The sequence below is a fragment of the Lycium ferocissimum genome, chromosome 9 (genome assembly GCF_029784015.1).
Source record: "Lycium ferocissimum isolate CSIRO_LF1 chromosome 9, AGI_CSIRO_Lferr_CH_V1, whole genome shotgun sequence".
Taxonomy (NCBI): Eukaryota; Viridiplantae; Streptophyta; class Magnoliopsida; order Solanales; family Solanaceae; genus Lycium; species Lycium ferocissimum.
This window is the reverse complement of record NC_081350.1, coordinates 37307765-37320816: the sequence shown is the minus strand read 5'-3', so window position 1 is coordinate 37320816 and position 13052 is coordinate 37307765.

The following is a 13052-nucleotide window of genomic DNA, read 5'->3' as shown; positions in this document are numbered from 1 at the left end:
TGAATTCATTATTCAGCAACAAAAGAAGTATGTGGGGACACTTACCTACTCTTGACCCTAGTTTGAATTATGGCCTCTTAATTACTGGTTCCTTTTGGTACAATATGTATTAATTTTGTTGAAGAAAGTATTGCTCTGCTTTGAAAAATATGTTAATTGTCAAAGGCAGTGGAAGAAATGCCATTGACATCCTATTCAGACTGGGATCCAGTAAAAGTGTGCGGTGATTATTTTGTTGACTGGAATAGTTTGCGAAAATGAAAAAATGGTTCCTTTATCTTTGGTAGTTTGTCCAAAACAGTGCCTTAAGTATTACTTGAGCAGTTTTGGCCCTTTAAGTTATCAAAAGTGAGCACCTCTGGTCCTTTATATTTGCAAAAAGTGAGCACTTTTAGACTCCATCAGATATTTATCATACTCTGGTTGGTAACTTTAACCGGGAATGTGAAAAAAAGTTAACCAGGTACCAGAAATTTACATCAAAATCATACAAACCACCACACAAAAAAAGACACTAGACACAAATAAATAGATAAAAAAAGCACTAATTTTGCTTAAGAAGTACTCTGAAATAGATTAAGAATAACATAAATTTTAAGAGTTGTACTTGGAAATGTGAATTTTTGCTAAATTCAGTGACCAAAGGTGTTCACTTTTGAAAAATCTAAAAGATTCAGACTAAAATGCTCAGGGATACTTATATTAAGAGATTATTTTGAACTTACTACTAGAGATTAGTATAGTGGCATTATGGCATTATCAATAAAAAATGTATTAGGTAAATTGGCATATACTCAAAGCTAGTGATCTGTGTTAGGTTGAATTAGTGGCTCAGGGTATGTGTTTTTCGTCACTTAACTTGGAGAGTGACAACTGTAGCTGCAAAACACAACATAGGGACATGATTCCAATTTCCATGTGCTAGGAAATTAATTGTGCGTCCCAGGCTTCAACCACTGTTATTTCTTTATGTTAATTAAAGCAACATTTGACTTTGTCTATTCTCCACATAGTTCCCTAGCTAGGATTATTAAATCTTTTTGCTTGTCAATGTTGTTGGTAATGGTCTTGTTGGATCGAAATTTCATTATTAGTCTCGCTGAGTTCCTCAGTTATTTTCCGAGAGAGAACGAAAAGAATGATATCTTTTAATATTTGAAAATTCGCATAAATATTTGTATCTTATTTTAGATCATAAATATTTAAATTCACATAGTAACTTCTTTTACGACTCTTGACTTAGACTTGGGCTCTTTATATATCTCGATTACCACGGTATTCGAGAGTCCACCTTAGCATGCTAAGTTCATGTTGATAATGTGGATTTGGTAAATCCTTCAACCTTGCAAAATGGAGCAATGATCACAGTTTAAGAAAAAAGAAAATGTATCACATAATAATGAAAGAACGAATAATTCATACGAATATTTAGACGCATCTAGTACAGTTCTTTTATACATACCTGTTTTAACAGTGAGAAAAGAAGAGGTTTGAATAAGTGATTACATTAGAATAAAATTATTTTTTATGATATATAGAAGGCATCGGCCATCTTCAGTTGTCGAATAAGTGATTCTTAGAATTGTCTTCAGTTGTCGAGGGTTCTTTGTTCTGTCTGTCTCTTTTTCTTGGCTGAAGTTGGTAAATAGTCACTTTTAACAGCTACTATCAAATAATAGTCATCGTCCTAAAAGTTATTAAATATTTAACTACTCTTTTATATGAAAAGATTTGAATAAAATGACCTCCAACTAAAAACTCCTGGAAACACGATTGGAATTCGGAGAATTGACAAGTACAACCCAAGGAGCAGTTCACGGGCTTCAAAAATTTGCTCGAGTTTCAAACCCGATGAATCTTTTCTTGATATGAACCTTTATAAGCTCAAAATATAAGGAACGATTCATGGGATTCAAACATTCATAAGTTCTTCTGTGTTTTATGTAGGGGTAAACTTATTCAAATTTTATTTCTGCATTGAAGTGTGGCGATTTATTAGTTACTACATCTCAAACCATGCCTAAAATTCACAGCATATCCCAAAATTGAGTATTCTACCTAATTCTTACCCTTTTTTTTCTTTCTGCTGGACAATGCAATAATTGAGGTTGAAAATCACTATTATGAAATAACGGCCTACTACTCGAGGACATCTCGCATTCACATTTCTAAATAAGGTCAAACCCATCGACACACACCTGTGGTCTTTCATTTCTTTCACTTGAGTACCTAAAGTGACCCTTGTTCTATTTAGACACTTCAGGTGGGTCATTCCTATTCCACTTAGACACTTTTTGCACTGTTATCGGAGTAAAACCAACACCAAAGGGGGCACCACCTCATTGCACATCCAACTGTACCCCCAAAAGCCCCAATTTTTAATGGTCAAAACTCCACGAATTTACAAATTAGTGAATTTACAATTAAAATGACTTGACACAATTTAATTGAGTTGGCACAATTTAAATGAGTACAGTACAATTTAATTGGCCACTTAATTCACGTAGAAGACGACCGGTGTTGGTTTTGCTCCGATAACTGCAAAAAGTGTCTAAGTGAATAAAATGACCCACCCTTTTGAAGTGTCTAAATGGAACAAGGGCCACTTTAAAGGCTCAAAAAAAAAGTGAACGACCACGGATGTTTGTCGATGTGTTTGGCTTCTAAATAATAAAGTGTGGGTCTTTCGTCATATCATGGTGTTTCCGTAAATAAAATCAAAAGTGAGGGCATTTTTCTAACCCTTCCACGTGTGTCTTTTGGACCAATCCACCTAAAATTTTTACTGTAGCTATTTTCTTTGTAAATTTTGACAGCAAATTCATTTCACTCTTTCTTTCTCTCCATGCTTCTTCTTCCCCTTCTATGTCAGCTCTTTTTTTTTTTGGGTGAGTTCTTGATCTTCTTTCTTTCTCTTTCCTTTTAATTCACTATTTTCTTCTATTTTTTTTCCTGTGTATTTTATGTTATTGATTTTTGGTATTCTTTTTGGATTTAAGCAATGCCTTTTCAGTTTCTTTGCTACAAAGAAGCATGGAATTTATATCTCCTTGGCTTTTCTATGTTTTTTCAACCATGCATGTATTAATTTATCGTGGAGGACACTCCCTAAACTAGTAGATTTCGCTATTCGAGCAGCTATTACATGACTTGCAGCTTTTAGCTTCTCTTTTGCCCATTAGAAAGCAGATCTGAACCTCAATATTTCAATTGATCCTTCTAAATGTTGTTTGATGAAAATCATTTTCATTTCTTGTAAACTTAGCTCATAGAAAGGCATCAATGAAAAATGGAAAATAGAGACCGATGATGAAAAAGAAACGGCCAAATCCAGTTCTACCTCTCAAATAGAACACGTATTTGCAAGAAGAGAAGTAAAAGGATTGAAACTAAAGTATCAAAATGCCAATAAGATATAGTCGTATTTCAGAAATACCCTTCGTCAACTCTACTATTGAAGTATTTAAAAGTCAATCACTCTTCAACACAACCTTTATGGCGGCTCTGTCTATTCTACGAATTCGATATTCTATATTCAATATGTTCAAATAGAAATAACAATGCAGTCTTGAACATCTGCCAGCCAGGAGAATTTGAAATAGTTAAGGAAGGAATCACGAAAATTACATCTCATTAATTTGTAACTGAAATCCTTGTTATGCAGATCAGTGGGATATAGATTTTGCATGTAGTTCTGGTTCGCTTTGCTGCTGTTGAAAAGTGCTTGTGCTTCTGTGTAATTTTAAAGTAGTGTACTTGCACAATGATAGCTTAGTAAAGTAGCATGTAGTTTGTCATAACACTATCAAAACCTGTAATAAGAGGGTATCCTACTGTTGAGGTATTCTTTTAGCCGTGAGCTTGACACGTATAGTAGGTCTATCACATTTCATTGGTCGGTCACGTCGTGTCCAGCAGTTGAAAAACTTAACCAATATATTTTGCAGTCATGAAAGAAGGAATCATGAGTATATCAATGTCACAACTTTGATATTGAGAATACATTGACAGCATCGAGTGAAGACTGGCAGAAAAATTTTGGTTTGCTGTTGAGTTGCTGTTTATGAGAACATCAATTCTCCACTTGATGAATTTAATTTCTCCAGATGATGCAAATGCACTTTGGCCCCTGCAAGGCTAAGTGATAGAGTTTGAGCTTTTATGTGTCTATCTTCGCTGATTCTCAGGTAGAGATACTGGATCTCATATTTTGTTGTTTCATATTTGCTAGTTGTTGACTCAGAAGAAGGTTATTTTCTTCATCTCTAAATCAATTTTTTTTTGCCTAAACTAAAAAACTATTTCTGTATCGAGCTCTACTATTTTAAGTTTGTCAAATCGTGAAAAGCTTTTGGTAATTTTCTTCCCGAGTTTTGAGGCAAGAGTAATTATTAGTGGTTCTTATTTCTGATATGTCTTCTCTATGCGTGTATGTACATACTATGCAATATTTTGTACATATTACCACAACAGCCTTACTATTAAAATTGTGGATCTTGACGTATTCTTGCAATAAATTAAGCACAATCGATTAATCTCTTTAAGTTTCGGCAAATATAATTAACAATACCAAAATTTTATTTCAAATGGAGTAGTTAGAAACGTTTTGAGTACTGCTCTAAGTGTATTTATTTTTTATTTTATTGAACTTTCTTTTGGTGGATGACAGCTGATGCCCTGATCTCAACGGGTCTTGATAAGTTGGGATATAAGTTTGTCAATATGGGTATGTCTTTGACTCGATATAATTTAGAGGTAGTGTGTGAATCTCTTAATATACTCGATTTCTAAAATTTTACTTTAGCTCTTCTATATGTAGATGAGACTACAGGCACACAAGAACCCACAACTCATATGCTAGATCCACCTCTGCATTTGATTCTGTTTTTTGCAGCTACCTTTCCTTAGTTATAAACATTAAAGAAACCAACAGCTACTAAAACCATGTATATGAACAATTATCTTTCTAGATGATTGCCGGTAGGGTGTTCATGGGTTGGTTTGGGTCGGTTTTGCGTTAAAACCAAAACCAAACCAATCTAGTTGGGTTTTAAAATTATTAAAACCAAACCAAATCAAATATAATACATATCCATCGGTTTGAGTCGGTTTTTAAGAAAATTATAAGTATTTCTCTCTTTCATGTTTTTTTCCTAAAATTAGGAGAGAATTTTCTATCATTTTCCAACTTAAAATCCGTTATTACCTTTTATTGTGATAGCCGTAGTTTCTTGCATTATGGAGAAAATGTGTTAGGATTTATGATTTTAATTAAGTGAATAAAGTTTATAAAAAATACAAAAAATAAATCTAGGTAAATCTCATACAGTTGTTTCTTTGAATAAATGGGTTTGAATTCATGGATTTCTTTCTTAAAATCGACTTAAGGTATAAGTAGCCTATTAGAGATAAAAAAAAAATTGCTTATAAAGTAAATAAATTATTTATAAAAATTAATATATTGTATATATATAATTATAAAAATTATGTATAAAATTTGTTGGTTCGGTTCGATATTTTCTTCAGTTTGCTTTTAGTAAAATCAAAGTCAAATCAAATATTATCAGTTTTTAAAAATTCAAAAACCAAACTAAACATAACTCAAGTAATATCGGTTTATTTAATCGGTTTGGTTTTGGTTTTCGGTTTGGATCGGTTTTTAGCCAAACCATGAACACTCCTAATTGTCGGGATGAACCTCAACGTGACGACCATGTACTTTTGTCTCAACTGGAAACTGTGTTCAGTTCTCCTTCAGTTTAATTTTGTTCAATATTTTCCTTATTAATTTTCTTTGCTTATGAAATCCAAATTCAAGGGAAATTTTGCACCTTCAAAAGTTCACATCCCTTCTAGGATTAAAGCTCTAGCTGACTATGTTCACAATAAAAAGTTAAGCTAGGAATCACTCTGATGCTAACTTAATCTTGCGCATGAAATTCATTTTTAAAAGATATCCTTGATCTAGAAATTCATCATTTAAGGTTTCTGCAAGTATTGCAGCAAGAAACTGCCTAGGTCACTTGGTCACAAGATGCAAAAGCTTTTGCTATACATTAAGGACAACAAGCCAACAATTATATCTAATCCACCACTAATAAGGGAAAATCTGACAAAACCATTTCTTATTCTAATTATGTTAAATTGCAAGGGTTATTATAGCATGCTTTCCATTTTTCCTTTTAGCAAACTACACATGTTTCTTGTGTGTTGCCGTTTGCATTCTAAAATCATTCACTTACCATTCTCTGTCTTAGTTACAAGTTGGATTTCTAGTCTCTAGAAAGCATCATGTGCACTCATGTAACTCATTTTTCTTCAAATTATTAACCTCAGCTTCCTTTCTTAGACAAATAGATCTACCTACAATTTATCAGATTCTACATATTGCATTCTACCCATTGATATTAACTTATCTGATATTTTATCTTCGCAATGCACTATCTTTTTAGCTTCTTCTCCTTTACAATATTTGCTGACATAAGTGTGAAGGTATAATTTATTTGGTTGATGCAGATGTTTCATAAACTGTAGATAAAATACATTGGATAGTTTACTGGACGATTTTATAAACCCCTCATTAACTTCAAATCATTATATGTATATACTTCGGCGGACAATTTTCCCCTCTTCAAAGAGAAGGTCATCTCTGATCCATTAATTTTACATGGGGACTGCCGACAAAATCATGAAACACGGATATGGCTTTGAAATTAAAGTGTAATCTGTTGATTATCCATGTTACCATGAGAAATATTTTCATCTTTCCTAATTGGCGCTTCAGGTATTAAAATAAATAGTGGCAGTACTTTTTACTACCTTTTAGAGCCCGACTTAAGGCACCTTTGGATTTCACTTTTGGTTGCAGATAGCTATTTTTCTTATAAGACATGGAGCAAATGTGGATACAATGCTTAGAGGTAGAACCACCTGGCGTCATTAGCCACTCGACATATTCAAGGCTTACTTTGTAAATGGATGCGAAGGTGTGCTCAAATTTGTGAAGTTGGCTGCTCTGAATGCTTCTTTAGTTCCTTGGTATTGTTTTTATAGACTAATAGGCAGCTTAGTGTTAGACAAATTTTGAGATGAATTCTATAGATTTCCTTTATGAAAGAAGAGTTCAACAGCTCTTTAGCTTCCAAATTTAGCTTAGAGTTTGGATTGGAGTGTTCATCTCCTAAGTCAGTTTCTTAAGATATTCTTTGATGCTGTTTTGGCAAAGATGATTCTTACTTCCTTTAAGCCACAAGTCCATTGTAACTTTTGCATGAACAAAGTTTTAATTTTAGTGAAGTTTGTTTTTCCCATCTATATATTTTATCCAAGCTAACGACACAAACAATCACATCTTTTATCCAAACTAAACGACACAAACAATCGCATCGAGCCCAAGCCCGTGCCTTGCGCGGGCACAGACCATCTAGTTCATTTCTAATTTTTTGGTTTACCGACAACAGAGAAACCATAATTCATTTCATCTTTTGTTATCTGTGGAGAACTTAAGAAGAAGAAAAAATATCTGCTCCAATTTCGAAAATTTGTTACTTTTGACTGATCGATGTTGTATTGTCTACCTTTGGGGTTATATAAGAGAGCAAATTATGTCGTGGAAAAACCTTGAATATCATGTTGTTAATTTTTTTTTATTTTTTTATTTGGCTTAGTAGAAACCTCAACTAATTCTCCTGTTACTTTCCACCGATAACAGGTATCAGATAACTATGTTCACCAAAATTTGAATAGGACGAAATCACCTAGTGTTTTTACTATCGAATACTATATTATGTTGTGCCTCATTTTACTGTTAAAAGAAGAGATTTTTATGCACTTTAAGCAAGCAATGGAAAGTAACTAACAAAGAATAATACAAGAAGATGGTTTACATACTTGGTTCAGGCATAAATTATAAACAATTATACATAAGTAGTCTTGTGCACAAGTGTTGACACCCAATTTTGTCCCTCCTTTATTCTAATTTATTTCTTCGGGTTTTTAAATTTATTGACGAGCTAAGTATTTTATTTTCACTACTATTTTTATTTCTACTACTATTAATAGCGTTACCTTCATTTTCACTATTTTTACTAGTATTACTTTATCGCAAATTTCAAAAGGGTTCGTCATCACTTTATTTTTGGATTTCATACTCGTTAAATTAATTTTACTTTATTAAATCCTTTATTTTCTACATACTAATTATCTTCACATAATACATTTTGTACTAATTATCAAATTAGAAGCCCAAAATGATTAATTAGAAGAAAGGACCAAAATTTGGATAATGACCAGCCCACAAATTCTTTTAGACCAGCTAAATTATGGCCCAAAACAGACCAGCCCATACTCCTTGACCCGACCCGACCCAACCGGCCCACTTCCTTTTTTTTTTCACCTCATCTGCCCTAACCCCCCTTTCTTTTCTCTCTCTCTTTCAAAACGCAGCCGCTCCCTTCTCGTCTCTTCCTCTCCTCGTCCGCCTCTTCCTTGTCTCCCTCTCTTTCCTCCATTTTTAGCAAAACTTTAACCCACTTTCACCTTGGCAGGTCTTTACCCTTTCATTTTAGTGTAATCCTGTCCTCTTTCCTCTTCCAAACACGCAACCATTCTTGTTTTCGGTCATGGCAGATTTTGCCTTACCATTCTCATACAAGTTTGCACTAACGTTCGGATTTGAACAAGTTGACTCCTTTTTCGAATCTTTTCAACTTTCAAAACCCCGCCTAAAATCCGAGCAAATCGAAACCCTAGCCATTTTTCTACCCCTATAAATACGTCTCTAAATCGACAGCCGAAAAAGGAACTCTGAACAACATTTTCCCATTATTTTCATTACTATTCTAAATCTGAGAGTCTTTTTCTGGATAGCAAAAACAGCGCTGGACGAATCCCTACTTTTTTCATGTCTGGGGATTGAACACTGATTAGGATTCTCTTTTACTGATGTGTTGAGATTATTGAAAAATCAAAACTTAAAAAGAGTATTCTGTTCTATCAAAATTTTCGATTCGAAGGACTTTTTTCGAGTTCGAATTTGTCGCGTCGAGTAGAGATCCGAACCGACGTCCCCACTTCACTGTACCCACAAAAGGTCAGTGTGTTGGCTTTAATTTCGAATCTAAAGTTCCTGATATGTTCGTGTATATTGTTGTTCAGTTGGCTTAAATTCAGTTTAGCAGTCCAGTGGTATTATGCATGTCCCTGTTTGTTGAGTCTAGTTTCAATTTGATTCCAGTTTGGTAATTAACAGTACTTGAGTGTTTGTATCTTACCTCAGTTTAGCTTTCAATTTTACTTAGTTGTGTGGTATTTTGGTTTATAATATATTCAATTGATAGCTACGCCCTTTGATCTTGGGTCGGCCTTAGTTTAGTCTCTTAATGTAAGTTGGTTTAGTCAATCAGTGCGTGTGTGACTATTGTTGATTACGACAGGCATATATGAGTCCTCTCCATGTTAAAAGAATAGTGTTTGATCTTGAACGTTGTTTTGGGTTGCTGAGTGTTATGACAATTTCAAGACAAGTCAGCTTAGGTGATCGAAATTCATTTCTGTTACTAGCATATTCTCTGTCCCGTTTTTTTTTCTTTAGTTTGAGCCATTCGTGTTGAGGGAATCTATATAGTTAAGCTTATATTATGATTCTCGACCCTTTATCTCTCTCTGACTCCTTCCAAACGGATGAAATATCACTGTCCTATAGTTGAAACTGTTAGCTGTGCATTTAGAAAATAACGTTTAAGATTTGGCATGTATTATATGTTGGTTTTAGAATGGCCCATAGAACTGCTCCTTCATTTCATGACTGTTTGAAATACTAGTTAATTTTAAGGACCAAAGATGGATTGTCATATTCGAGCTCAACTCAAGGTCCATCTGGCTATGATGTTTGGCTCTTTTGCTTGCTTGGTCAGGTTCGCCGTGTTTAGCTATCATAGTTAATGATGTGCTTGCCAGGATGATTATGAGCATGTTTAGTTTGTGTTTAGTTCTCGTTCATCACATATTTGTTAGGATAGTCCCAAGCCATTAGTGAGCTCAAAATGCTTTCTTTATGTTTATTTGGTCTAGTTGTCCCCCATTAGAATATTAATCTGTTTATGCTAAATTGTCTTTAACGCAATTGTTATTCAAGTCATGCATATGTTGGCTGTTGGCCCAGAAATGCTAGCCTGTTGGTTTGATAGCTGGAATAATATATGACTAGTATGTGAACTTATGTTATTTACTTTCTTATTATGTGAGCAAAATCTGATCCTTGACTCATGACTTCTGTGCCAATTTTAGTTCATAGCATATGTTAGTATACTGATAATGAACCTGGAACTGTTCTGGGTCTGAGATTCAAGCATCATAACTAACTCCAAGCATGCTAACATTAGTTTGATTCGGAAAACTTGGGTTAGACTAGGAAGGGAATGCACACTTTACCTGTTATACTTTCCAACCCAAAATGATGGGCAGCTCCTTTAAACAAATGCGTTAGTTGTTCAAATATGGGACTAGATAGTTCAGAATCTGTCCTATTCGGAATACTTGTAAATATTGATGTGTTTTAGAAATAAACTAAGTGACTCGATCTATCATAGCAGTTCAAAGTTTGCCAATGGTCATCCTGTCTGAGTCAAACAATATCAAATCTGTGTATGTTCATTGTCCTGTGGGATCAATTTTATTTTATATTCGAGTACTGATTGATTTGGAATTTGTTTCTTATTTATTGATCATATACTAATCCTTTTCCTTTGTTATTTGTGCATGAACATCGCATACGAGTCCCTCGGACTTATCTTCTCCGCATTTTGGTGTTGGGCCAAAAGCCCAACATGATCTCCTCCGTGTCAACCCCTCCTCTGTCACAGCAAAGAAAAAGGGAAAAACGAATTCTGGGCCAAGCCCAATAACAGCAAACAGCCGCAGCAACGATATGAATTTACTGGGCTTAGGCCCAGTGACGTGAACAGTTCGCAGTAGTAGTTGGGCCTGGAAAATGGGCCAGATCCATTTAAATTTTCTTTCCCTCTCTTTTATCTTATTGCTGTGTATTTTGATTTGTTTTGTATGGCTAACACTTTGTCTTATTTCGTTTCCTTAACTTAGACGAATTCTAGTGATTTAGTTTTAGTATAAAGGGTAGTTAATTTAAGGGAAAACTAATGAGTAATTTCATAAAGTCTCATTTTCCTCTTTCTTAAAGTTATTTATTATGTTCCTAATATTTATCTTTCTTAGAATAATTGATTTTTAAAATAGCATGACTACATATTTTGAACTAAAAGAATTATGACTCACTTTTACTATCTTAAAACTTTCAAGATGTCCCTAATATATAAGTACTAATCCAAGTATACTTTATAAACATTATTTTTAAGATTTATTCATTAGGTATACTTTAGTCTAAAATAACTAAATAAAGTCAACAAAAAAGAAACTCATGTCCTCTGTACCATATTTATAATAAAATTAGATTTTAGTTGGCATTATCACAGTAATACAATTTTACCTAAAATTCAAATTTGCTAAGCCTCTTCTTAAAAGGTATTATTTATATTTTTTACAAGTCCTATTTTAAATAGCATTTTTATATATTTACCTATAACTTTAGTAATACTTACAAATTATTTCTTAAATGCTATAAAATAATACATTTACACCTAGCCTAATTAGATTTAAGTCTGGTCGGATTAACCATTATTAATGGAACTTACAGGTTAGTTGATCTTTCGAATTTTGGTTTCGTATTTAATAAAATCAACTCTAGATTAATAACTTTAGTTAACTTAGGTGTCCTAATTCACCATAATTAATTAGGTGCTTTAACTTTAATTAACATTATGTTGTAAACTATTTTGACCCCGGTTGAAATAGGGTATGACAACAAGCCTGAATTAGAGATATATTTGTACAAAAGTATAATAGTGAGATTCCAACCAAAATAGGCGTCGTAATGAAGGTCAGAGGCATCGAGATTATTGCATTGGTGAAAGCAGTACACACATTTGACATTGACGTGGGTGGGATGCACACATAGTCATTGCAAGGATATCGTAGTCGATTGAAGACATGGCATTTTCGGAAGACTACATAGATCGAAGTATTATGGTGAGGTGTTAGAGAATTGTTACGGGAGGAATCAAGCTAATGGAAAATTAGGGAAATATAGAGGCTACATATTCTGTTAAAGGTTTGCGGGAGATTACGGAAATGTACAGGATACATTTAGAGAAGGGAAAAAAGAATAAAATATTGATATCATTTTGATTTCTTTGTAGCATGTGTGACTAATTATCAATAAAAAAAACCCTACCACATAGTGCTAGTTCACATAATTATATTATTGACATTATTTATCTTAGTAAGGATTTGTTTAAGTTAATAAGATATTATCCATGTGTTTGCAATACAATCTGTTGGATGTTGTTGTATAATATGTTATTTATTAATATGAAGAGTTGAGTAGTTTAATTCAAAATTCTAAAATATTTTTACTATAAGAAGTAGAGAATTTTCCTTTATGTATAGTTATTTTTAAATTTATGGCCTACAAACTTCAATATTAGCAAAGCAAAGTAAAATGATAAATATCATTATTTCTTAAAAAATTTGGAGCATCAAATTTTTGGGGGCCTAAATCAAAGATTTCAGTAGCCTCTTGAGCCACCCTAATCACAGTAGGCTTAAACTTCATTATTACTTACTAATTTCTAACCGTAAACATCAAATAAACCTCAAAATCCGGCAAAACCGAAGCATCAAAGTGCAGCTAATAAGCTACACATCAATTACTGAAAAATCACAATATGCTTAACTTTCATTATTACTAATTTCTAACCCTAAACATCGAGTGAGCCTCAAAATTAATCGTGCATAACTGAAACATCAAAGTGTAGCTAATAAGATAAACACCAACTAAATTCATCAACGAATTAATTCAAGTAAGAATTACCCTTCCAATTGTTGGATATATATTGATGAACTTAGGACGAATCATAACTTCAAAACTGATTGTAAAAATTAAAATATATTCATCAGTAGAAATGTTACCAAAAAAT